This window comes from Schistocerca gregaria, chromosome 7 (genome assembly GCF_023897955.1).
Source record: "Schistocerca gregaria isolate iqSchGreg1 chromosome 7, iqSchGreg1.2, whole genome shotgun sequence".
NCBI lineage: Eukaryota > Metazoa > Arthropoda > Insecta > Orthoptera > Acrididae > Schistocerca > Schistocerca gregaria.
Window position 1 is genome coordinate 6,549,476 of NC_064926.1, and position 26,274 is coordinate 6,575,749.

General features: G+C 47.7%; 7 non-coding genes across 7 annotated transcripts; all 7 read left to right on the forward strand.

The window, feature by feature from the left end:
- Window positions 1-1,169: 1,169 nt before the first annotated feature.
- On the forward strand, window positions 1,170-1,242 carry Trnak-cuu (transfer RNA lysine (anticodon CUU)). Its single transcript has one exon. It is a non-coding gene; the product is annotated as a tRNA-Lys (tRNA).
- Window positions 1,243-7,892: 6,650 nt separating this feature from the next.
- Window positions 7,893-7,965, forward strand: Trnaq-cug (transfer RNA glutamine (anticodon CUG)). Its single transcript has one exon. It is a non-coding gene; the product is annotated as a tRNA-Gln (tRNA).
- Window positions 7,966-9,390: 1,425 nt separating this feature from the next.
- On the forward strand, window positions 9,391-9,463 carry Trnak-cuu (transfer RNA lysine (anticodon CUU)). Its single transcript has one exon. It is a non-coding gene; the product is annotated as a tRNA-Lys (tRNA).
- Window positions 9,464-16,389: 6,926 nt separating this feature from the next.
- Window positions 16,390-16,462, forward strand: Trnak-cuu (transfer RNA lysine (anticodon CUU)). Its single transcript has one exon. It is a non-coding gene; the product is annotated as a tRNA-Lys (tRNA).
- Window positions 16,463-20,912: 4,450 nt separating this feature from the next.
- Trnak-cuu (transfer RNA lysine (anticodon CUU)) lies at window positions 20,913-20,985 on the forward strand. The gene has a single exon. It is a non-coding gene; the product is annotated as a tRNA-Lys (tRNA).
- A 2,979-nt stretch (window positions 20,986-23,964) lies between these two features.
- Window positions 23,965-24,037, forward strand: Trnak-cuu (transfer RNA lysine (anticodon CUU)). Its single transcript has one exon. It is a non-coding gene; the product is annotated as a tRNA-Lys (tRNA).
- A 1,432-nt stretch (window positions 24,038-25,469) lies between these two features.
- Window positions 25,470-25,542, forward strand: Trnak-cuu (transfer RNA lysine (anticodon CUU)). The gene has a single exon. It is a non-coding gene; the product is annotated as a tRNA-Lys (tRNA).
- Window positions 25,543-26,274: the final 732 nt, after the last annotated feature.

Consider the following 26,274-nt stretch of genomic DNA (forward strand, 5'->3'; position numbering starts at 1 on the left):
TAATGATCATGGTATTACCGATTTTATTTCGTTTACTGGTTACATGCTTCATGAGTACTGGACACAAAAGTCTTTCCCACACTTTAAGAGGGACTTCGCGAATATGCTTACTATTGTGTTCGAAAAGCAAGGAGTTGGTTAAGTTTCAATTTCTATTGATCGCCCCTGCGCCTGAATCATTAATAGAACCGGTATAGGGGCAAACTGAGCTAACTTCATGACAGGGAAGACATTCTCGCTAGTCCTTAGGTAAAATCTTGGCAGGAAGGAAAAATAACTGTTTAGATAGACAACGCTTCATAAGTCCTGTGTTCACATATAAGTATCATATGACTCCGAACCAAAGACAATTACAACGTATTGGTGACACTGTGCTTCGGTGCAGGGCGGAGGAGACGTCATGGCCAGGCCTCGGGATTCGACCCCTGCCCTACGCGCCTCCAACGACCTGCCCTGGGTCATAACAAAGGAAAAACGACGAAACAGTGTTAAAAAAAAAAGATGAATAAAGAAAAACCTAAAAAGGACATAATCAACAAAAACGAAAAACAACAGCGATCTAAGGAAGTAAAAAAAAAACAACAATGAAAAAGGGACAAAAAAACAAAAAAAGTGGTTAAGGCGTAAAAAAATGGATCAGGCGTCGGAAATAAAAAAAAATGGATAAGGCGTCGGACTTCGGATCTGAAGATTACAGGTTCGAATGCTGTCACGCTCGTGTTTTATCAGTTCTGAAAAAGAAACATACCGTTTTAATGTAGCAATTGAGCAGTACGAAACCGTCTGAATGTTGCTGTTGACCATTTTCTGCTTGGAGATGCTCTTGAGCTTGAAACACACTCAACAAGACCGGTGTTAACTAGCGAAATGGTCGCAGAGTGCCGTCACCGCGAGTTTTCACTGGCACTTGCACATCTAAAACAACGTCGGAAAATAACTCGTTCGCCTTTTGAGTCACATCAAGTATGAGTGTTAATTTTGACGCCACTAGCTCTGCAGGTTGTCATGCAATTCCTTTACCTCTCAGAAATGATTATGAAATAAAAATGAAGTACGTGACGAGTGTGACGTTAGGAAAACATTAGGCAGCACGGAGAGATTCTGTATGGGACCACCCAACCCAAACGAGTACTGTGTGACGTGCTACCCGTCAAGTATTCATCGAAGCAGCCCGGCTAGCTCAGTCGGTAGAGCATGAGGCTCTTAATCTCAGGGTCGTGGGTTCGAGCCCTACGCTGGGCGGAACGGAATTTTGTTCCGCTGCAGATGTAAATTACCGTTTTTCTGATTAACGTGATGAAATGGAAATAGCATCTTTAAACTTTGACTACGTCTCTGTCAGTCGCAAGGAAACTGTATTTGAAGGTGAAGGTGATTTTGTAGACATGTGTGAAAGACATGTTCTGAAATGCGAGTGTTGTTGTTTGGAGAGCACATCGGTTACGTGTCAGATGTGTAGCCAAGTAGTAATGGGTCGCCATAGCTGCAAATATTAGTCGGTAATATGAAGTGTTGTCAGCTGAAGTCTGATGATCCAGATGACCGTAAGGACGAAGTACGCAAAACTACCGCTAGGCCACGCTTCTGTAGCTCAGTGGTAGAGCACTGGTCGAGTAAACCAAGGATCGTGAGTTCCATCCTCAAAGGAGGAAGTCGAATTTTGGAAATCTGTTGCACGTCGTGGCCGTATAGCAAACAGTATCTGTGATGACGAAAAATTAGCGACATGCCTTTTATTAAGATTTACTCTCAGTTGTGATTAAGGCGAATGGTGCAGATAAAGCTTTGCCAAAGCGGTACATCATAAGGTGGGACGAGGCAGTCTGAATTACATTTTATAGGTGTATTTCTCACATATGTCAGAGCCTCTCGCCGTCGTCGTCGTCGTCGTCGTCGTCGCCGCTTCTGCAGAAGTAGGATATGGCCATCGTAGCAAATGCAACGAGGGACGAACTGCCTTCGGTTCCGTATGCACAAAGTGTGTGGTCTTGTTTCCCAGTCTATATTTGGTCGGTCACGTAAGAGGTTGAATGTAACGAATGGGTGGGAAAGAGCAAGGGGCAGCGGCTGTGTAGAACGAAAACACAAATCGTCAGGGATGTGAGCGTTTCGAGATGAGTCATATACAAGTTGCACTTGGTAGTCAGTGACCGTGTGGCCTAATGGAACAGTCGGCCTTTGGCTGTGGAGCGGTGCGGTACGTCCCGGCCGCTCCGTGTCGCGTTTCCGGGTGTGTTGTTGTTTACCGCGCCGGCGCGCTAGTGTTACGTATTGCCGTCACGTTCCTGACACACGATGGCTCTTTCGTATCGGAAAGCCACGATCAAGCTGCAGTTCGACACTACGTTCTCTAGACCCAAGGCCCACGAAGTAGAGCGTTTTTTACGCGATGTGGTACATGTTGATCCTAACGAGCTGATCGGTATCCACTTATCTATTGTCTCCAGCGTCGTATATCTTAAGTTCACTGACGACGAAGCATGTGACAAACTTCTCAGACGCTCGAAGGCAGGTTATCGCTTCTGCCACTCAGACGGATACGTGGGTGTGGTGACGCTTGAACGTGCTGGATTGGGAATCCAAAATGTGCGCGTGTTTGAGCTCGCTTTTGAAGTTCCAGCGGATTTGGTCACCCTTGCTCTTCGACCCTATGGAACAGTTCTCGGCCACACGGCTGAAAAATGGAAGACCTTCGACACCTACCCTGTCCTTAACGGGGTGCGACAAGACCGTATTGACCTGCATCGCCATATTCCTTCGTATCTCACGATCGCTGGTTGCAGGGCAATAATTATTTACGACGGTCAGCCGAGAACCTGCTCCGGTTGTGGCCAGACGGGACACATGCGTACCGAATGCCTGCAACGCCGTCTCGTGCAGACACCCTCGACCGACCAGATTCGTCCGTCGACACCGACCTCTCTGCCGATTACGTATGTTGCGGCGGCGAGACGGGAGACGCCAGCTGTATATGACGACCCCACTGTATTGGTGGGAGCTTTGGAGGACCCTGCAGTTGGTTCCACGGAGCCCAAAGCGTCTTTCAGTGCTGATGCTACTGATGTCCTTTCGTCGGACCCCGGCGCACCGTCACAACGGCTCGCCGACGGTGCGATGGAAGTTGAAGCACAGGATGCAGCGTCCTCCCCTTGCCCTACGTCGGAAACAGAGGCCCGGCAGCGTAAGCAGAAATCACCCAAGCGTCATAAGAAGCGGCGCAAGACAACCGACGACGTAGAACAGCCCGAGGCGACACCGCTGGATGACGAGGTGCCTCAACCGCTCCACCGTCCCGACACAGGCGACCCTACCGTCTCACACGGTTCGACGTCTTCTCCCACGACCGCTGGGTCTGGACCACATGGGGATGCGGGAGATCACCGCAGCTCCGACACCGGGGATGCACCCTTGCCTCCGTCTGCCTCTCGAGATCCAGTGGTGTCAACGTCCCTGGGCGACTGGGCGCAGGAGATGGAGTTGCAGGATGCGTTTCAGGACCAAGACGATGCACCGATGCCGATGGCAGCGTCTACGCGGCCGGTGACAGACGCCTAGGGCGGCATGAGCACCTCTCGTCGCTGCCTAGCACTTCGCAAGACCGGCGCTCCACGTCACGACTACTGCCCTCCTGTTATACCATGGTCACCTCCCGAGACTTGATGGACCAGGCATACCGACTCGCCACGATCAACGTCAATGGCATTACATCTGATGTCAAGACACGTATGCTGAAGAATACGTTATGCGCTGCGGATCTGGACGTTGTTTTCCTTCAAGAAGTCCGATCAGGACTCTGTCTCGATGCCTACGGATATGACGCCTACACTATGCCTGCAGATGTGGGCGGCGGAGGTACGGCGATTCTACTGCGGGAAGGGATAATGGCCACTGATGTCTCCTATTTACCGTCGGCCCGGGGGGTCGCACTCACGATTGGTACAGTACGTCTGGTGAACTTATATGCTCCTTCAGGCACCGGCAAAAGGAGAGAACGGCGCACCTTTTTTGCCGAAGATATAGCCCCGCTCTTCCAGGGCAATACCGACCACTTGGTAGTAGGCGGAGATTTTAATTGTGTGCTCCGCCCATCCGACCAGGAGCCACACTATACCACCTGCCCGGCACTCCAGGCACTTGTACAGGACTTGGCCTTGTTGGACACCTGGATCATCCAACACGGCGACCGTCGAGCACACACCTACTTTACTAGTCACTCCGCGAGCCGTTTGGATCGAGTCTACGTCACCCGCGGCCTACGATCGGCCGTTGTCGACGCTGAGATGTGGCCGGCAGCGTTCACGGATCACCTCGCATATGTGTGTACTCTCACCCTTCCCCGCCAGCGCGTCCGCCGAAGTAGGGGTCCGTGGCGCCTCAATGTGGCCCTTCTTGATGAGATAAATTGCAGACGCGCAGTAGAGTCCACATGGAGCAATTGCCACCGGCGTTTACCCGCCTACCATTCTGTACTTCAATGGTGGTTACGGTGTGCAAAACCCGCACTGTGCCGAACATTAGTCAGCTATGGACGCGACCGAGCGCGCTGGTATACTGCGACTACTGATTTTTACTATACTGCGCTCCGCGAACTGGCTGTACAACCGCCGTCGCCAGAGCGACAATCAGCAGTACAACGCGTCAAGGCACTATTGCTTCGTATCAACGCCGTACGTCTTGCGGGTGTGCGGGTGCGAGCGAGGACGACTGATGATGTTCGTGGTGAACGACCTTCCCTCCACCATATCATTCAAGAACGCCGAAGACGCAAGAGGCAGCTCATTACCGAGGTTGAGACGGAGGATGGGCGACGCGTTAACGCACAAATGGATATCGTCCGAGCGTAACACAGTCATATAAACTTCTTTACGAGAGGGAGTCCCACATGAATGTAGGGGTCAGGGAAGTCCTATCTGACCTACCAGTCTCTCAGAACCTACAAGATGATGCTACGCTCTTGTCGGCGGTGACTTTGGAAGAACTGCGAGAGGCTCTGTTGCGTGGCTCTCCCAACAAAACGCCTGGCCCTGACGGCCTCCCTCTTGAATTTTACAAGCGGTTCTTTGATCTCATGGTCCCAATGTGGGTCAGGATGTACAGTGAACTCCTGGACGCCGATTTTCAGGTACCATCTGATTTTACTGAGGGTCTCTTGATCCCTGTGCCCAAACCCGGCGGAGGCCGTCGCCCTCTTGATTTTCGCCCGTTGACAATGCTAAACACTGACTATAAGCTGTTGACACGCATGCTCCGTGAGAGGCTCAAACCTACGGTAATGGCGGCCATTCACACTGATCAAACCTGCCTCGGGGGCGACACTAATGTGTTTACGACTTTAAGCACCTATAGAGACGTGGTGGCGCTCATGCAAACTTGTCGCCTCCAAGGCGCTCTTGTTGCACTGGACTTCGACCATGCTATCGACCGCGTTAACCATGGTTTCCTGCGTGCTGTTATGGAACACATCGATGTCCCGCGTCTGACGACGTCTGTTGTGCTTCGATTGATCCATGGGGCTGTCACGAGGATTATGATCAACGGCTGTCGGTCCGCCCCCGTCCGGGTCAACAGGTCCGTCCGGCAGGGTTGTCCTCTTTCTGCCATGCTCTTTGCCGCTGCCCTCGAACCAGCTCTTCACGGACTACGGCGACGCTTAGAAGGACTTACCCTCCGTTCCGTAACCTTTCGATGTGGTGCATACGCCGACGATGTGATGTTCTTAGCACGGTCTGGTGACGAAATACACACGGCGTTTTCCTGGCTTCACCAGTATGGGGCGGTGGCAGGCAGTGTGCTCAACCTTCGGAAATCACGCTACATGGAGGTAGGACGAGGAATGCCTGCAGGTCTGGCCGTACCTCTGACAAAGGTCCCGATGCTCAAGTGTTTAGGGATATCACTCCATCGACAAATACAACGCACGGCGGCCTTTACGTATCGTATGGTCTTACGATGACTCCGTTTAGAGGCTCGTCTCAATAAATTCAGATCATTGAACATTTTGCAACGCGCCCAATACGTCAATGTGTACATGGCTTCTCACCTTAACCATTACGCCCATGTACTGCCGATAACGGATACGATGGCTTCCAGGATACAGGCAGTGTTTGGACACGTGGTGAACGATGGTGCTGTTTTCAAGATCCGTTTTGTTACGCTTACTTTACCCTTCGACAAAGGCGGTGTTGGACTCACTCATGTCAAGCACAGAGCGCTGGCACTGTATCTCCGTTCCATGAGGCGACTCTGGCTTTCACCAACAGCCAGTCTCCCCGGCCTACTGATTGAAGAAGTGGCCCCACGTACGCTGTACCCATCAGTACCAGTTGGACATTTATCGCCCTCGCTGTCACATATTAGAACGTTTTTCGTAGAGCATAGATATGTGTTGCGGGTTATATCGGAGACACGAAATCCGACAGCGAAGACTTCTTATAGTGCTCTCCAGCACTGGACTCCGGATAACGACATTGTACGGCGCCACCCTACGGTCGACTGGCCACGGGTATGGCGAGCCATCCACGCGCCGTTCCTGTCTACTTTCGTGCGGTCGACGTGGTATGTGGTAGTTAACGAGAAACTTCCAACCCGACAACGGCTGCATGCCATTCACCTAATTGACGACCCTATGTGCCCCCGTTGCACGACGTTAGACACGGACGAACATAGACTGAACTGTGGCCCCGCGCGTGAGTGCTGGAAACTGATCCGCCAGATCCTGGCTTTCCTGCTCCGCCGCCCCTACGTTTCGATTTTACCCCAAGAACTCTTTCATCCCGACGCTGTCTATTTCCCTCTGACCCGGGTGAATGCAGTTAATTGGGTACGAGGAATGGCGATACACTACATATACCGCGATGGAGACAAAGACGTCCTCGATTTATGGTACTATATGGTCGACGAGTTTCTGGTCTTAACGAACAGAGAGGATTACCGGAACCTTTTTGCGAACTATTTGGGTTCGTCATTCATGGATCCACCACCCAGCTGGGGTGTGCCGAGTGTGAGAAGACGTTAACTTGTAGATGTGATCTTTCCACGATTCCCCTATGGTAACAGAAACAGTCTCTGACTGTGTGCAGCGGCCCCGGTCGCTCCAACGATTGGTGGCTGGTGATGTCCCATGTAATGACGACCGCCCGTTCCTGGCCGCCCGCCTAGCAATGTGACCGCGGCGAGCAAGATGGCCCTTTTTAGTTCACTTTATTGGCAACTTTTTGCGCATGACTGCCTTGTTTTTTTTATGCATTCTCAAAAAAAAATAATAAAAAAAATAAAAAAATAAAGAAAGTGTTCTGCCAGTGAATGGCAGCCTTTGGTTGGCACTACCCACAACATTATCTGTGTGACCTTTCCAATTTAGAGTATTTGTAATTAAAAAAAAATGGATAAGGCGTCGGACTTCGGATCTCAAGATTACATGTTCGAATTTTGTCACGCTCTTGTTTTATCAGTTCTGAAAAAGAAACATATGGTTTTAATGTAGCAATTGAGCAGTACGAAACCGTTTGAATGTTGCTGTTGACCATTTTCTGCTTGGAGATGCTCTTGAGCTTGAAACACACACAACAAGACCGGTGTTAACTAGCGAAATGGTCGGCAGAGTGCCCTCACCGCGAGTTTTCACTGGCACTTGCACATCTAAAACAACGTCGGAAAGTAACTCGTTCGCCTTTTGAGTCACATCAAATATGAGTGTTAATTTTGACGCCACTAGCTCTGCTGGTTGTCATCCTATTCCTTTACCTCTCAGAACTGATTATGAAATAAAAGAGAAGTACGGGACGATTGTGGCGTTAGGAAAACATTAGGCAGCATGGAGAGATTCTGTATGGGACCACCCAACCCAAACGAGTACTGTGTGACATGCTACCTGGCAAGTATTCACCGAAGCAGCCTGGCTAGCTCAGTCGGTAAAGCATGAGACTCTGAATCTCAGAGTCGTGGGTTCGAGACCCACGCTGGGCGGAAACGACTCTTGTTCCACTGCAGATGTAAATTACCGTTTCTCTGATTAACGTGATGTAATGGAAATAGCAACTTTAAACTTTGCCTATGTCTCTGTCAGTCGCAAGGAAACTGTATTTGAAAGTGAAGATGATTTTGTAGACATGTGTGAAAGACATGTTCTGAAATGCAAGTGTTGTTGTTTGGAGAAGACATCGGTTACGTGTCAGATGTGTAGCCAAGCAGTAATGGGTCGCCATAGCTGCAAATATTAGTCGGTAATATGAAGTGTTGTCAGCTGAAGTCTGATGATGCAGACGACCGTAAGGACGAAGTACGCTAGAGTACCGCTAGGCCGCGCCTCTTTAGCTCAGTGGTAGAGCACTGATCTAGTAAACCAAGTGTCGTGAGTTCCATCCTCAAAGGAGGAAGTCGAATTTTGGAAACCAGTTGCGCGTCGTGGCCGTATAGCAAACAGTATCTGTGATGACGAACAATTAGCGACATGCCTTTTATTAAGAATTACTCTCAGATGTGATTAAGGCCAATGGCGCAGATAAAGCCTTTGCCAAAGCGGTACAGCATAACGTGGGACGAGGCAGTCTGAATTACATTTTATAGATGTATTTCTCACATACCTTAGAGCCTCTCGCGGTCGTCGTCGTCGTCGCCGCCGCTTCTGCAGCAGTAGCAAATGGCCATCGTAGCAAATGCGGCGAGGGACGCCCTGCCTTCGATTCCGAATGCACAAAGTGTGTGGACTTGTTTCTCAGTCTATATTTGGTCGGTCTCGTAAGAGGTTGAATGTATCGAATGGGTGGGAAAGAGCAAGGGGCAGCGGCTGTGTAAAACGAAAACACAAATCCTCAGGGGTGTGAGCGTTTCGAGACGAGTCGTATACATGATATAGTTGGTCGTCAGTGACCATGTGGCCTAATGGATAAGGCGTCGGACTTCGGATCTGATGATTACAGGTTCGAATGTTGTCACGCTCGTTTTTTTCCAGTTCTGAAAAAGAAACATACCGTTTTAATGTAGCAATTGAGCAGTACGAAACCGTCTGAATGTTGCTGTTGACCATTTTCTGCTTGGAGATGCTCTTGAGCTTAAAACACACACAACAAGACCGGTGTTAACTAACGAAATGGTAGGCAGAGTGCCGTCACCGCGAGTTTTCACTGGCACTTGCACATCTAAAACAACGTCAGAAAGTAACTCGTTCGCCTTTTGAGTCACATCAAGTGTGAGTGTTAATTTTGACGCCACTAGCTCTGCAGGATGTCATGCAATTCCTTACGTCTCAGAAATGATTATGAAATAAAAGTGAAGTACGTGACGAGTGTGACGATAGGAAAACATTAGGCAGCATGGAGAGATTCTGTATGGGACCACCCAACCCAAACGAGTACTGTGTGACGTGCAACTCGGCAAGTATTTACCGAAGCAGCCTGGCTAGCTCAGTCGGTAGAGCATGAGACTCTTAATCTCAGGGTCGTGGATTCGAGCCCCACGCTGGGCGAAACGGAATTTTGTTCCGCTGCAGATGTAAATTACCGTTTTCCTGATTAACGTGAAGTAATGGAAATAGCAACTTTAAACTTTGCCTACGTCTCTGTCAGTCGCAAGGAAACTGTATTTGAAGGTGAAGGTGATTTTGTGGACATGTGTGAAAGACATGTTCGGAAATGCAAGTGTTGTTGTTTGGAGAACACATCGGTTACGTGTCAGATGTGTAGCCAAGCAGTAATGGGTCGCCATAGCTGCAAATATTAGTCGGTAATATGAAGTGTTGTCAGCTGAAGTCTGATGATCCAGACGACCGTAAGGACGAAGTACGCAAAAATACCGCTAGGCCGCGCCTCTTTAGCTCAGTGGTAGAGCACTGGTCTAGTAAACCAAGGGGCGTGAGTTCCATCCTCAAAGGAGGAAGTCGAATTTTGGAAATCAGTTGCGCGTTGTGGCCGTATAGCAAACAGTATCTGTGATGGCGAACAATTAGCGACATGCCTTATATTAAGAATTTCTCTCAGATGTGATTAAGGCGAATGGCGCAGATAAAGCCTTTGCCAAAGCGGTACAGCATACGGTGGGACGAGGCAGTCTGAATTACATTTTATAGATGTATTTCTCACATATGTCAGAGCCTCTCGCGGTCGTCGTCGTCGTCGTCGTCGTCGTCGTCGTCGCCACCGCTTCTGCAGAAGTAGCAAATGGCCATCGTAGCAAATGCGGCGAGGGACGCCCTGCCTTCGATTCCGAATGCACAAAGTGTGTGGTCTTGTTTCCCAGTCTATATTTGGTCGGTCACGTAAGAGGTTGAATGTAACGAATGGGTGGGAAAGAGCAAGGGGCAGCGGCTGTGTAGAACGAAACCACAAATCATCAGGGGTGTGAGCGTTTCGAGATGAGTCATATCCAAGTTGCACTTGGTCGTCAGTGACCGTGTGGCCTAATGGACACAGTCGCGGCCGTGTCGCCGTAGCGGTCGGACGTGAGTTTTGTGTACGTGTTGCAGCCCTCGCCGCGCGCGTGCTCGCTGTTGTTTACAGCTTCTCAGTGTTTGTAAGTAACGATAAATCCGCCTTATAATGGAGGCTAGATACCGCAAGTGCAATCTTAAAGTTGAGTTCCCTTTCGGTTGTGAACGACCTAATGTACTCGATATTGACAACTGGCTTTTCGACCAATTAGGTTTGCGAGACGGTGATGTTAATGGTTTGCAGTATGATTTTCTAGCTAACGCTCTGTACGTTGGTCTTAAAAATGACGAGGTGTGTCATGGGATTATGACTACAACGGAAGGGTCTTCTAATTTTCGTACCTCGAAAGGAGAAGTTTTGAAAGTGGGGATCAGTTATGCTGGGTTAGGTTTGAGAACTGTCCGCGTCTTTAACTTACCTTTCGAAATGGAATTCGAGAACATCAAACGAACGCTTGAACCGTATGACAAAGTCCTTCATATCTATGGCGAGAAGTGGCAGGGGAACAGGCACTTCAATGTCGACAATGGTGTCCGTAATGTCAAGATTGATTTGCATCGCCATATACCGTTCTTTGTAACTGTGCGTGGATTTAAAGCCCTCGTTGTTTACGATGACAACCACGTACTTGCGTTATTTGTGGGTCCCCTGATCATATAAAAGCAGGATGTCCACGCATTAAATCCCCTCGCCGCGAATTTCGACCTCTCCTTGGTGCGGGGGGCACCGAGACGGAAGACAAGTTGACGTACGCGCAGACGTTGGCAGACTTGCCTGCTTCGCAGCGGCCGACCACACTGGCTGCCGCGCCCGCAACCGGCCCGGCTGACACCGCCACAGCGGTGCAGCCTGCGGCCTCCGCTGCCGATAGTAGTCAAAATATCGCCGATCCTCGCGATCGTCAGACTGATCACATACCAGACCCCACGCCTGCGAGCCAAGTGCGACTTGAAGGGGAGAAAACGCCAGCTCAGCACCAAAGTCGTCAGCAGTTGACGTCTATTGTTCCTACTCCCACGAAAACACCGACTGTGATACATGGTTCACCTTCCGGTAAGGTGAAAGGCTCCGCCATCGGCGTCGAAAACGTATCCGTCGGTGGTCCGACAACTGCTGGCAACGCCAGCTTCAAACAACCGGCCGTCAGATCTAAACGTGCTGCTCGGAAACAAAGACAAGAGGAACTAGACGAGTTGGAAAGCAAGCTGTTGAGAACCCAGAAATACCTCAAGAAGAATTCCTCTGTAGTGTTGTTGCCCAACACAGAGGGGAACGGTACATCCAAGCCGCAAGAAGATGATGGTTCCAGGCATGTCGATGCCCGTACAGGTGAACCAATGGAAACGACGGCCCCCGATATACCTGCGACGACCACTTCGTGGTCTGAGGACGTGGAACGAGACTAGCAGACTTAGGGATGACACAAGCGTACAAGATTGCAACGATTAATGTCAATAGAATTGTCTCAGACGTTAAATGGAAGAGCTTGCGTCATTACTTGTACGCAGCAGACGTCGACATAGCTATGTTACAAGAAGTTGTTTCCACTAAGGTAGAAGATATTCCCAGCTATGAAGCCATTGTGAACATAGGCGATGAATGTGGTACAGCTATCCTGTATAAAGCCGGCATTCAGTGTGAACTAGACACCTTACTCGAAACTGGGCGCGGGATCACGGCAAAACTAAACGGGTTGCTTTTAGTAAATATCTATGCCCCAACTGGGTCTGACGGTCGACGCGACAGGCGCGAATTTTACAGAGAGGACATAGTACGCCTCTTCACTAACGTCAGACATAATATACTTTTAGGCGGGGATTTTAATTGTGTGTTACGCCGCGAGGACCAGTGCCCAAATTTTAATTTTTGTGACGACTTAAAAGTTTTAACTGATGGTTTAGGTCTGATAGATATCTGGACCTATCTTCGTCCACAGGCTCTGGCGTACACCTACGTGTGCCATAGTTCAGCAAGTCGATTAGACAGAATGTATGTCACCAAAGGACTAATGCACAATGTAATTGACTGTGAGATATGGCCGGTAAATTTTTCTGATCACTGTGCCTTCCATATAACAGTCAACTCTGCTAAGCAAACGACATTTTTGGGTCGTGGTGTATGGCAGCTCAATCTCTCTCTCCTCGACGACGTCGAACTGCGACAAGCTCTCACACGCACTTGGGACAAGTGTATGCGCAATCAAGCAAGATACGCAAGACGTGTAGTCTGGTGGACCGAATTCGTAAAGCCGCAATTCAAGAAATGTGTGGTCCAATATGCCCGGGACACAGCATACTGGAGGAAGCGAACATTAGAGTTTTATTTCTCTTGCTTGCGCGAGTTGTACGGTGATCCCGCACGGATCATCAGCCACAACCTTCAAATCAAACGCATTAAAGCCAAAATTACAACTCTGATGCGGCGGTCACTGGATGGTCCTAAAGTAAGAGTGCGGACTGGGACTGATATTATGCACGAAAGGCCTTCAATTTTCCACATTATCAGGGAAGCTAATCGTGGAAGGCAGAAGCTACTCCACAATCTTCGAGACGACCGAGGACGGGAGTACAACACGCAGAACGACATCAAAACTCATGTTGTCGCATACTATACGAACCTTTATGCAGAGCCGGAAACCGACTCATTAATGGAAGAAATTATTTTATCTCCCATTGCAACGACAGTTACTGCTGACGACAATGTTGACCTTCTGGAAAATGTTACAAATGAAGACCTCAAGGTTGTCATAACAGGATCACCACGACACAAAGCGGCGGGATTAGACGGTCTCCCTGCTGAATTTTACATCCGCTTCTGGGACCTTATTGGTGATGAATTAACAACTATGTACAATGAATTGCTGAATGGTGACCCCTTTCCAATAGACTTTACTGAAGGCTTGGTCGTATTGATTCCCAAAATAGCGCGCAGCCGTTCTTTGCACGATTATCGACCCATTACATTGTTGAACACTGATTTTAAAATCTTGACTCGTCTATTACATCATCGGCTGAAACCCCTTCTCTCGAAAGTTATTGGTCCGTACCAGACAAGCGTCGGTACAGGTCGATCCATGACGAATGTTTTATGTGCCTACAGGGACGTCCTACATTTAACATGGCTCTGTAAATGTCAACTAGGAATTATGGTTTTAGATTTTGAAAAGGCCTTTGATAGGATTAGCCACAAGTTTTTAACAAACGTCATGCACAAAATGGGGTTCAGTCATCAGTTCCTTCAGCTTTTACAGCAATGCATCGTTGGAACAACGTCTAGAATAAAGGTTAATGGTCAACTCACTACTCGTGTGCCCATCAAACAATCTGTTCGCCAAGGCTGCCCTCTCTCGATGTCGTTGTTTGCCATCGCGGTTGAGCCGCTGTTATTTAATCTGCATGCACAACTCGCCGGCCTCACGGTCTTTAATGTTAAAACGGTTTGCCATGCATATGCTGATGACATTAGCGTCATTGTGAATACGACGGACGATATTGAGACGGTGCGCCGCCTGACCACACAGTACACGCATTCCTCCGGTGCGTTGATCAATACCCACAAATCTAAAATTCTTCCTCTCGGTCCATTTGATGAATATATGGTATCATCTTGGTTGCAACGTGTTGATAAGATTAAGCAACTTGGAATGACTCTGCTGCCGGACCCGCGTGAAATGACCAGGACGAACTGGCAACTTATACTCAACACAGTTCGAGCAACGCTCCAGGAGCATAAGTCTAGATCCCTCAATCGTCTCCAACGAGCGCAGTTTATAAATATGTTTGTTCTTAGTAAAATCTATCACATCGCCGCTGTGTTGCCAATACCCGATGACGTCGCTCACAAGCTGCTTGTTGCCATGTATTGGTTTGTCTGGAGAGGCAATATCTTCAAAACTCCACTTCACACGTTAACACTGGCTCGCCACGCAGGCCGGTTAGGCATCAAGGATGTACGCTCACAGTGTCTTGCAGTCTTCATAAATAGAACGTCCAAAATACTTCGCTGTAATCACACTGGACTATCGAAGAGCCTATTCACCTCCTTACTACCTAAGGATATGCGGCCACCAATCCATGTTGGGCGCATCAGTGAACAGTTGGGATACGTCCGCGTCTATTACACGGAAATCAGCTACCTGCCTCAGTCGCCCCAACATTTTACTACCTCAACCCTTTACACTCAACTAGCGAAGCGGCAGCACCGACATCCGATTGAAACAAAACATCCGGGAAAAATGTGGCAACGTATATGGGCTAACATCAGCAACCCAATTCTGCCGTTGGACGTAGCGTCGGTATGGTATGATATTATCAATGAAAAGATCATCACAGGCGAAAAGCTGAATCAAATTAAACTGCGCCCTACGCCATACTGTACCCGTTGTCAGCTTATAGATACCCTGGCTCACACGTTCGTTTGCTGAGAGAATGTCGTCATCTGGAACTGGACGAGGAAAAAGCTGTCGATTATTAACAGGACGTCGGAAAATACGATCACTGTGGAAGATGTGCTACATCCGGATTGGCGATTGTTCCCCGCCGCGAAGAATAATAGTTACGCCTGGCTCCTAGGACAATGTGCATACTACATTGTTACCAAAAATCATGCAGATCTCAGCGCCTTCATTTTGTATCTTCAGGACCAACATTATCATTTGAAACAACGTCCAAAGTATAACCAATTGTTCCAAAACTTTCTTATCTGCACTGTACCTCCAACTTGAGAGACGTTCTACATTGGCTTACTTCCGCTCCGGAAACAATACTTTTGCATAACTGCGAAGCGCCAACACGTCAAAGGACATGTACACAAGCCAGTCACGGGACACAGATGTTTCACGAAGAAATATTATAATTTCTAGGAGTAAATTTTTTTTTATACTTCACTACATAACAACAGTGGAAGCGCACTAAAACACATTAATTAAATAAATAATTAACAAGAAGCAAGTTAGTTGGTTGTGCCTGGAGGAGGAGAACGGGACATCGCGGTCAGGCCTCGGGTTTCGACCCCTGGCCGCCTTGCCCTGACGCCTCTTTTCGGCATGTATACATAAAAAAAATCTCTACTATTATAAAAAAAAAGTCGGTAGAGCATGAGGCTCTTAATCTCACGGTCGTGGGTTCGAGCCCCACGATGGGCGGATCGGAATTTTGCTCCGCTACAAAGAAAAAAAAAAAGAAAGGGGGGTATGATTCCTGCTTCGGGTGCAGGAGGTCCCGGGTTCATATCCCGGACGAGCCCTTGCGTTTTGTGCAAAAGTGTGGCGACTACCGGAATGCCGGCGGCTGTTCCGCGCATTTCCAGCCCTCCAGGTAAGCACAAAAACCAAGTAGCCGGTTCTGAAAGAGTTTCGTGTATCATTTGAGCCATCTGCAGCCTGGTGGTTGGACGTTTGAAATCGATTTAAATGTTCACAGTAGAGATTGAAGAAAAAAAAATAAATAGAAAAAAATGGATACGGCGTCTGACTTCGGATCTGAAGATTACAGGTTCGAATGATGACACGCACGTGTTTCTCTAGTTCTGAAAAAGAAACATACCGTTTTAATGTAGCGATTGAGCAGTACGAAACCGTCTGAATGTTGCTGTGGACCATGTTCTGCTCGGAGATGCTCTTGACCTTGAAACACACACAACAAGACCGGTGTTAACTAGCGAAATGGTCGACAGAGTGCCGTCACCGCGAGTTTTCACTGGCACTTGCACATCTAAAACAACGTCAGAAAGTAACTCGTTCGCCTTTTGAGTCACATCAAGTATGAGTGTTAATTTTGACGCCACAAGCTCTGCAGGTTGTCATGCAATTCCTTTGCCTCTCAGAAATGATTATGAAATAAAAGTGAAGTACGTGACGAGTGTGACGTTACGAAAACATTAGGCAGATTGGAGAGATTCTGTATGGGACCATCCAACCCAAACGAGTACTGTGTGACGTGCTACCCGGCAAGTATTCACCGAAGCTGCCTGGCTAGCTCAGTCGGTGGTGCATGAGGCTCTTAATCTCAGGGTCGTGGGTTCGAGCCCCACGCTGGGCGGAACGGAATTTTGTTCCGCTGCAGATGTAAATTACCGTTTTTCTGATCAACGTGATGTAATGGAAATAGCAACTTTAAACTTTGCCTATGTGTCTGTCAGTCGCAAGGAAACTGTATTTGAAAGTGAAGGTGATTTTGTAGACATGTGTGAAAGACATGTTCTGAAATGCAAGTGTTGTTGTTTGGAGAGGACATCGGTTACGTGTCAGATGTGTAGCCAAGCAGTAATGGGTCGCCATAGCTGCAAATATTAGTCGGTAATATGAAGTGTTGTCAGCTGAAGTCTGATGATCCAGACGACCGTAAGGACGAACTACGCAAACGTACCGCTAGGCCGCGCCTCTTTGGCTCAGTGGTAGAGCATTGGTCTAGTAAATCAATGGTCGTGAGCTCCATCCACAAAGGAGGAAGTCGAATTTTGGAAATCAGTTGCGCGTCGTGGCCGTATAGCAAACAGTATCTGTCATGACGAACAATTAGCGACATGCCTTTTATTAAGAATTACTCTCAGATGTGATTAAGGCGAATGGCGCAGATAAAGCCTTTGCCAAAGCGGTACGGCATGAGGTGGGGCGAGGCACTCTGAATTACATTTTATAGATGTATTTCTCACATATGTCAAAGCCTCTCGCGGTCGTCGTCGTCGTCGACGCCGCTTCTGCAGAAGTAGCAAATGGCCATCGTAGCAAATGCAGCGAGGGACGCCCTGCCATTGATTCCGTATGCACGAAGTGTGTGGTCTTGTTTCCCAGTCTATATTTGGTCGGTCACGTAAGAGGTTGAATGTAACGAATGGGTGGGAAATAGCAAGGGCAGCGGCTGTGTAGAACGAAAACACAAATCATCAGGGCTGTGAGCGTTTCGAGGTGAGTCATATACAAGTTGCACTTGATCGTCAGTGACCGTGTGGCCTAGTAGATAAGGCGTCGGACTTCGGAGCTGGATGTTACAGGTTCGAATGCTGTCACGCTCTTTTTTTATCAGTTCTGAAAAAGAAACATACCGTTTTAATGTAGCAATTGAGCAGTACGAAACTGTCTGAATGTTGCTGTTGACCATTTTCTGCTTGGAGATGCTCTTGAGCTTGAAACACACACAACAAGACCGGTGTTAACTAGCGAAATGGTCGGCAGAGTGCCGTCACCGCGAGTTTTCACTGGCACTTGCACACCTAAAACAAAGTCAGAAAGTAACTCGTTCGCCTTTTGAGTCACATCAAGTATGAGTGTTAATTTTGACGCCACTAGCTCTGCAGGATGTCATGCAATTCCTTTACCTCTTAGAAAAGATTATGAAATAAAAGTGAAGTACGTGACGAGTGTGACGTTAGGAAAACATTAGGCAGCATGGAGAGATTCTGTATGGGACCACGCAACCCAAACGAGTACTGTGTGATGTGCTACCCGGCAAGTATTCGCCGAAGCAGCCTGGCTAGCTCAGTCGGTATAGCACGAGACTCTTAATATCAGGGTCGTGGATTCGAGCCCCACGCTGGGCGAAACGGAGTTTTGTTCCGCTGCAGATGTAAATTACCGTTTTTCTGATTAACGTGATGTAATGGAAATAGCAACTTTAAACTTTGCCTACGTCTCTGTCAGTCGCAAGGAAACTGTATTTGAAGGTGAAGGTGATTTTGTAGACATGTGTGAAAGACATGTTCTGAAATGCTAGTGTTGTTGTTTAGAGAGGACATCGGTTACGTGTCAGATGTGTAGCCAAGCAGTAATGGGTCGCCATAGCTGCAAATATTAGTCGGTAATATGAAGTGTTGTCAGCTGAAGTCTGATGATCCAGACGACCGTAAGGACGAAGTACGCAAAAGTACCGCCAGGCCGCGCCTCTTTAGCTCAGTGGTAGAGCACTGGTCTAGTAAACCAAGGGTCGTGAGTTCCATCCTCAAAAGAGGAAGTCGAATTTTGAAAATCAGTTGCGCGCCGTGGCTGTATAGCAAACAGTATCTGTGATGACGAACAATTAGCGACATGCCTTTTATTAAGAATTACTCTCATATGTGATTAAGGCAAATGTCGCAGATAAAGCCTTTGCCAAAGCAGTACAGCATAAGGTGGGACGAGGCAGTCTGAATTACATTTTATAGATGTATTTCTCACATATGTCAGAGCCTCTCCCGGTCGTCGTCGTCGTCGTCGTCGTCGTCGTCGTCGTCGCCGCCGCTTCTGCAGAAGTAGCAAATGGCCATCGTAGCAAATGCGGCGAGGGACGCCCTGCCTTCGGTTCCGTATGCAAAAAGTGTGTGGTCTTGTTTCCCAGTCTATATTTGGTCGGTCACGTAAGAGGTTGAATGTAACGAATGGGTGGGAAATAGCAAGGGGCAGCGGCTGTGTAGAACGAAAACACAAATCATCAGGGCTCTGAGCGTTTCGAGGTGAGTCATATACAAGTTGCACTTGATCGTCAGTAACCGTGTGGCCTAGTGGATAAGGCGTCGGACTTCGGAGCTGAAGGTTACAGGTTCGAATGCTGTCACGCTCTTGTTTTATCAGTTCTGAAAAAGAAACATACCGTTTTAATGTAGCAATTGAACAGTACGAAACCGTCTGAATGTTGCTGTTGACCATTTTCTGCTTGGAGATGCTCTTGAGCTTGAAACACACACAACAAGACCGGTGTTAACTATCGAAATGGTCGGCAGAGTGCCGTCACCGCGAGTTTTCACTGGCACTTGCACATCTAAAACAACGTCAGAAAGTAACTCGTTCGCCTTTTGAGTCACATCAAGTATGAGTGTTAATTTTGACGCCACTAGCTCTGCAGGATGTCATGCAATTCCTTTACCTCTTAGAAAAGATTATGAAATAAAAGTGAAGTACGTGACGAGTGTGACGTTAGGAAAACATTAGGCAGCATGGAGAGATTCTGTATGGGACCACCCAACCCAAACGAGTACTGTGTGACTTGCTACCCAGCAAGTATTCGCCGAAGCAGCCTGGCTATCTCAGGCGGTAGAGCATGAGACTCTTAATATCAGGGTCGTGGATTAGAGCCCTATGCTGGGCGAAACGGAACTTTGTTCCGCTGCAGATATAAATTACCGTTTTTCTGATTAACGTGATGTAATGGAAATAGCAACTTTAAACTTTGCCTACGTCTCTGTCAGTCGCAAGGAAACTGTATTTGAAGGTGAAGGTGATTTTGTAGACATGTGTGAAAGACATGTTCTGAAATGCAAGTGTTGTTGTTTGGAGAGGACATCGGTTACGTGTCAGATGTGTAGCCAAGCAGTAATGGGTCGCCATAGCTGCAAATATTAGTCGGTAATATGAAGTGTTGTCAGCTGAAGTCTGATGATCCAGACGACCGTAAGGACGAAGTACGCAAAAGTACCGCCAGGCCGCGCCTCTTTAGCTCAGTGGTAGAGCACTGGTCTAGTAAACCGAGGGTCGTGAGTTCCCTCCTCAAAAGAGGAAGTCGAATTTTGAAAATCAGTTGCGCGTCGTGGCTGTATAGCAAACAGTATCTGTGATGACGAACAATTAGCGACATGCCTTATAGTAAGAATTACTCTCATATGTGAATAAGGCGAATGGCGCAGATAAAGCCTTTGCCAAAGTGGTACAGCATAAGGTGGGACGAGGCAGTCTGAATTACATTTTATAGATGTATTTCTCACATATGTCAGAGCCTCTCCCGGTCGTCGTCGTCGTCGTCGTCGTCGCCGCTTCTGCAGAAGTAGCAAATGGCCATCGTAGCAATTGCGGCGAGGGACGCCCTGCCTTCGGTTCCGTATGCACAAAGTGTGTGGTCTTGTTTCCCAGTCTATATTTGGTCGGTCACGTAAGAGGTTGAATGTAACGAATGGGTGGGAAATAGCAAGGGGCTGCGGCTGTGTAGAACGAAAACACAAATCATCAGGGCCGTGAGCGTTTCGAGGTGAGTCATATACAAGTTGCACTTGATCGTCAGTGACCGTGTGGCCTAATGGATAAGGCGTAGGAATTCGGATCTGAAGATTACTGGTTCGAATGCTGTCACGCTCGTGTTTTATCAGTTCTGAAAAATAAACATACCTTTTTAATGTAGCAATTGAGCAGTACGAAACCGTCTGAATGTTGTTGTTGACCATTTTCTGCTTGGAGATGCTCTTGAGCTTGAAACACACACAACAAGACCGGTGTTAACTAGCGAAATGGTCGGCAGAGTGCCGTCACCGCGAGATTCCACTGGCACTTGCACATCTAAAACAACGTCAGAAAGTAACTCGTTCGCCTTTTGAGTCACATCAAGTATGAGTGTTAATTTTGACGCCACAAGCTCTGCAGGATGTCATGCAATTCCTTTACCTCTTAGAAAAGATTATGAAATAAAAGTGAAGTACGTGACGAGTGTGACGTTAGGAAAACATTAGGCAGCATGGAGAGATTCTGTGTGGGAACACCCAACCGAAGCGTGTACTGTGTGACGTGCTACCCAGCAAGTATTCGCCGAAGCACCCTGGTTAGCTCAGTCGGTAGAGCATGAGACTCTTAATATCAGGGTCGTGGATTCGAGCCCCACACTGGGCGAAACGGAGTTTTGTTCCGCTGCAGATCTAAATTACCGTTTTTCTGATTAACGTGATGTAATGGAAATAGCAACTTTAAACTTTGACTACGTCTCTGTCAGTCGCAAGGAAACTGTATTTGAAGGTGAAGGTGATTTTGTAGACATGTGTGAAAGACATGTTCTGAAATGCAAGTGTTGTTGTTTGGAGAGGACATCGGTTACGTGTCAGATGTGTAGCCAAGCAGTAATGGGTCGAAATAGCTGCAAATATTAGTCGGTAATATGAAGTGTTGTCAGCTGAAGTCTGATGATCCAGACGACCGTAAGGACGAAGTACGCAAAAGTACCGCCAGGCCGCGCCTCTTTAGCTCAGTGGTAGAGCACTGGTCTAGTAAACCAAGGGTCGTGAGTTCCATCCTCAAAAGAGGAAGTCGAATTTTGAAAATCAGTTGCGCGCCATGGCTGTATAGCAAACAGTATCTGTGATGACGAACAATTAGCGACATGCCTTTTATTAAGAATTACTCTCATATGTGATTAAGGCAAATGTCGCAGATAAAGCCTTTGCCAAAGCAGTACAGCATAAGGTGGGACGAGGCAGTCTGAATTACATTTTATAGATGTATTTCTCACATATGTCAGAGCCTCTCCCGGTCGTCGTCGTCGTCGTCGTCGTCGTCGTCGTCGTCGTCGCCGCCGCTTCTGCAGAAGTAGCAAATGGCCATCGTAGCAAATGCGGCGAGGGACGCCCTGCCTTCGGTTCCGTATGCACAAAGTGTGTGGTCTTGTTTCCCAGTCTATATTTGGTCGGTCACGTAAGAGGTTGAATGTAACGAATGGGTGGGAAATAGCAAGGGGCAGCGGCTGTGTAGAACGAAAACACAAATCATCAGGGCTCTGAGCGTTTCGAGGTGAGTCATATACAAGTTGCACTTGATCGTCAGTAACCGTGTGGCCTAGTGGATAAGGCGTCGGACTTCGGAGCTGAAGGTTACAATTTCGAATGCTGTCACGCTCTTGTTTTATCAGTTCTGAAAAAGAAACATACCGTTTTAATGTAGCAATTGAACAGTACGAAACCGTCTGAATGTTGCTGTTGACCATTTTCTGCTTGGAGATGCTCTTGAGCTTGAAACACACACAACAAGACCGGTGTTAACTAGCGAAATGGTCGGCAGAGTGCCGTCACCGCGAGTTTTCACTGGCACTTGCACATCTAAAACAACGTCAGAAAGTAACTCGTTCGCCTTTTGAGTCACATCAAGTATGAGTGTTAATTTTGACGCCACTAGCTCTGCAGGATGTCATGCAATTCCTTTACCTCTTAGAAAAGATTATGAAATAAAAGTGAAGTACGTGACGAGTGTGACGTTAGGAAAACATTAGGCAGCATGGAGAGATTCTGTATGGGACCACCCAACCCAAACGAGTACTGTGTGACGTGCTACCCAGCAAGTATTCGCCGAAGCAGCCTGGCTATCTCAGGCGGTAGAGCATGAGACTCTTAATATCAGGGTCGTGGATTAGAGCCCTATGCTGGGCGAAACGGAACTTTGTTCCGCTGCAGATATAAATTACCGTTTTTCTGATTAACGTGATGTAATGGAAATAGCAACTTTAAACTTTGCCTACGTCTCTGTCAGTCGCAAGGAAACTGTATTTGAAGGTGAAGGTGACTTTGTAGACATGTGTGAAAGACATGTTCTGAAATGCAAGTGTTGTTGTTTGGAGAGGACATCGGTTACGTGTCAGATGTGTAGCCAAGCAGTAATGGGTCGAAATAGCTGCAAATATTAGTCGGTAATATGAAGTGTTGTCAGCTGAAGTCTGATGATCCAGACGATCGTAAGGACGAAGTATGCAAAAGTACCGCAAGGCCGCGCCTCTTTAGCTCAGTGGTAGAGCACTGGTCTAGTAAACCGAGGGTCGTGAGTTCCCTTCTCAAAAGAGGAAGTCGAATTTTGAAAATCAGTTGCGCGTCGTGGCTGTACAGCAAACAGTATCTGTGATGACGAACAATTAGCGACATGCCTTTTATTAAGAATTATTCTCATATGTGATTAAGGCGAATGGCGCAGATAAAGCCCTTGCCAAAGTGGTAGAGCATAAGGTGGGACGAGGCAGTCTGAATTACATTTTATAGATGTATTTCTCATATATGTCAGTGCCTCTCCCGGTCGTCGTCGCCGTCGTCGTCGTCGTCGTCGTCGTCGTCGCCGCCGCCGCCGCTTCTGCAGAAGTAGCAAATGGCCATCGTAGCAAATGCGGCGAGGGACGCCCTGCCTTCGGTTCCGTATGCACAAAGTGTGTGGTCTTGTTTCCCAGTCTATATTTGGTCGGTCACGTAAGAGGTTGAATGTAACGAATGGGTGGGAAATAGCAAGGGGCAGCGGCTGTGTAGAACGAAAACACAAATCATCAGGGCTCTGAGGGTTTCGAGGTGAGTCATATACAAGTTGCGCTTGATCGTCAGTGACCGTGTGGCCTAGTGGAAAAGGCGTCGGCCTTCGGAGCTGAAGGTTACAGGTTCGAATGCTGTCACGCTCGTGTTTTATCAGTTCTGAAAAAGAAACATACCGTTTTAATGTAGCAATTGAGCAGTAAGAAACCGTCTGAATGTTGCTGTTGACCATTTTCTGCTTGGAGATGCTCTTGAGCTTGAAACACACACAACAAGACCGGTGTTAACTAGCGAAATGGTCGGCAGAGTGCCGTCACCGCGAGTTTTCACTGGCACTTGCACATCTAAAACAACGTCAGAAAGTAACTCGTTCGCCTTTTGAGTCACATCAAGTATGAGTGTTAATTTTGAAGCCACTAGCTCTGCAGGATGTCATGCAATTCCTTTACCTGTTAGAAAAGATTATGAAATAAAAGTGAAGTACGTGACGAGTGTGACGTTAGGAAAACATTAGGCAGCATGGAGAGATTCTGTATGGGACCACCCAACCCAAACGAGTACTGTGTGACGTGCTACCCAGCAAGTATTCGCCGAAGCAGCCTGGCTAGCTCAGTCGGTAGAGCATGAGACTCTTAATATCAGGGTCGTGGATTCGAGCCCCACGCTGGGCGAAACGGAATTTTGTTCCGCTGCAGATGTAAATTACCGTTTTTCTGATTAACGTGATGTAATGGAAATAGCAACTTTAAAATTTGCCTACGTCTCTGTCAGTCGCAAGGAAACTGTATTTGAAGGTGAAGGTGATTTTTTAGACATGTGTGAAAGACATGTTCTGAAATGCAAGTGTTGTTGTTTGGAGAGGACATCGGTTACGCTTCAGATGTGTAGCCAAGCAGTAATGGGTCGAAATAGCTGCAAATATTAGTCGGTAATATGAAGTGTTGTCAGCTGAAGTCTGATGATCCAGACGACTATAAGGAAGAAGTACGCAAAAGTACCGCCAGGCCGCGCCTCTTTAGCTCAGTGGTAGAGCACTGGTCTAGTAAACCGAGGGTCGTGAGTTCCCTCCTCAAAAGAGGAAGTCGAATTTTGAAAATCAGTTGCTCGTCGTGGCTGTATAGCAAACAGTATCTGTGATGACGAACAATTAGCGACATGCCTTTTATTAAGAACTACTCTCATATGTGATTAAGGCGAATGGCGCAGATAAAGCCTTTGCCAAAGTGGTACAGCATAAGGTGGGACGAGGCAGTCTGAATTAAATTTTATAGATGTATTTCTCACATATGTCAGAGCCTCTCCCGGTCGTCGTCGTCGTCGTCGTCGTCGCCGCTTCTGCAGAAGTAGCAAATGGCCATCGTAGCAATTGCGGCGAGGGACGCCCTGCCTTCGGTTCCGTATGCACAAAGTGTGTGGTCTTGTTTCCCAGTCTATATTTGGTCGGTCACGTAAGAGGTTGAATGTAACGAATGGGTGGGAAATAGCAAGGGGCAGCGGCTGTGTAGAACGAAAACACAAATCATCAGGGCTGTGAGCGTTTCGAGGTGAGTCATATACAAATTGCAGTTGATCGTCAGTGACCGTGTGGGCTAGTGGATAAGGCGTCGGACTTCGGAGCTGAAGGTTACAGGTTCGAATGCTGTCACGCTCGTGTTTTATCAGTTCTGAAAAAGAAACATACCGTTTTAATGTAGCAATTGAGCAGTACGAAACCGTCTGAATGTTGCTTTTGACCATTTTCTGCTTGGAGATGCTCTTGAGCTTGAAACACACACAACAAGACCGGTGTTAACTAGCGAAATGGTCGGCAGAGTGCCGTCACCGCGAGTTTTCACTGGCCCTTGCACATCTAAAACAAAGTCAGAAAGTAACTCGTTCGCCTTTTGAGTCACATCAAGTATGAGTGTTAATTTTGACGCCACTAGCTCTGCAGGATGTCATGCAATTCCTTTACCTCTTAGAAAAGATTATGAAATAAAAGTAAAGTACGTGACGAGAGTGACGTTAGGAAAACATTAGGCAGCATGGAGAGATTCTGTATGGGACCACTCAACCCAAACGAGTACTGTGTGACGTGCTACCCGGCAAGTATTCGCCGAAGCAGCCTGGCTAGCTCAGTCGGTATAGCATGAGACTCTTAATATCAGGGTCGTGGATTCGAGCCCCACGCTGGGCGAAACGGAGTTGTGTTCCGCTGCAGATGTAAATTACCGTTTTTCTGATTAACGTGATGTAATGGAAAAGGCAACTTTAAACTTTGCCTACGTCTCTGTCAGTCGCAAGGAAACTGTATTTGAAGGTGAAGGTGATTTTGTAGACATGTGTGAAAGACATGTTCTGAAATGCAAGTGTTGTTGTTTGGAGAGGACATCGGTTCCGTGTCAGATGTGTAGCCAAGCAGTAATGGGTCGAAATAGCTGCAAATATTAGTCGGTAATATGAAGTGTTGTCAGCTGAAGTCTGATGATCCAGACGACCGTAAGGACGAAGTACGCAAAGGTACCGCCAGGCCGCGCCTCTTTAACTCAGTGGTTGAGCACTGGTCTAGTAAACCGAGGGTCGTGAGTTCCCTCCTCAAAAGAGGAAGTCGAATTTTGAAAATCAATTGCGCGTCGTGGCTGTATAGCAAACAGTATCTGTGATGACGAAGAATTAGCGACATGCCTTTTATTAGGAATTGCTCTCATATGTGATTAAGGCAAATGGCGCAGATAAAGCCTTTGCCAAAGCTTTACAGCATAAGGTGGGACGAGGCAGTCTGAATTACGTTTTATAGATGTATTTCTCACATATGTCAGAGCCTCTCCCGGTCGTCGTCGTCGTCGCCGCCGCTTCTGCAGAAGTAGCAAATGACCATCGTAGCAAATGCGGCGAGGGACGCCCTGCCTTCGGTTCCGTATGCACAAAG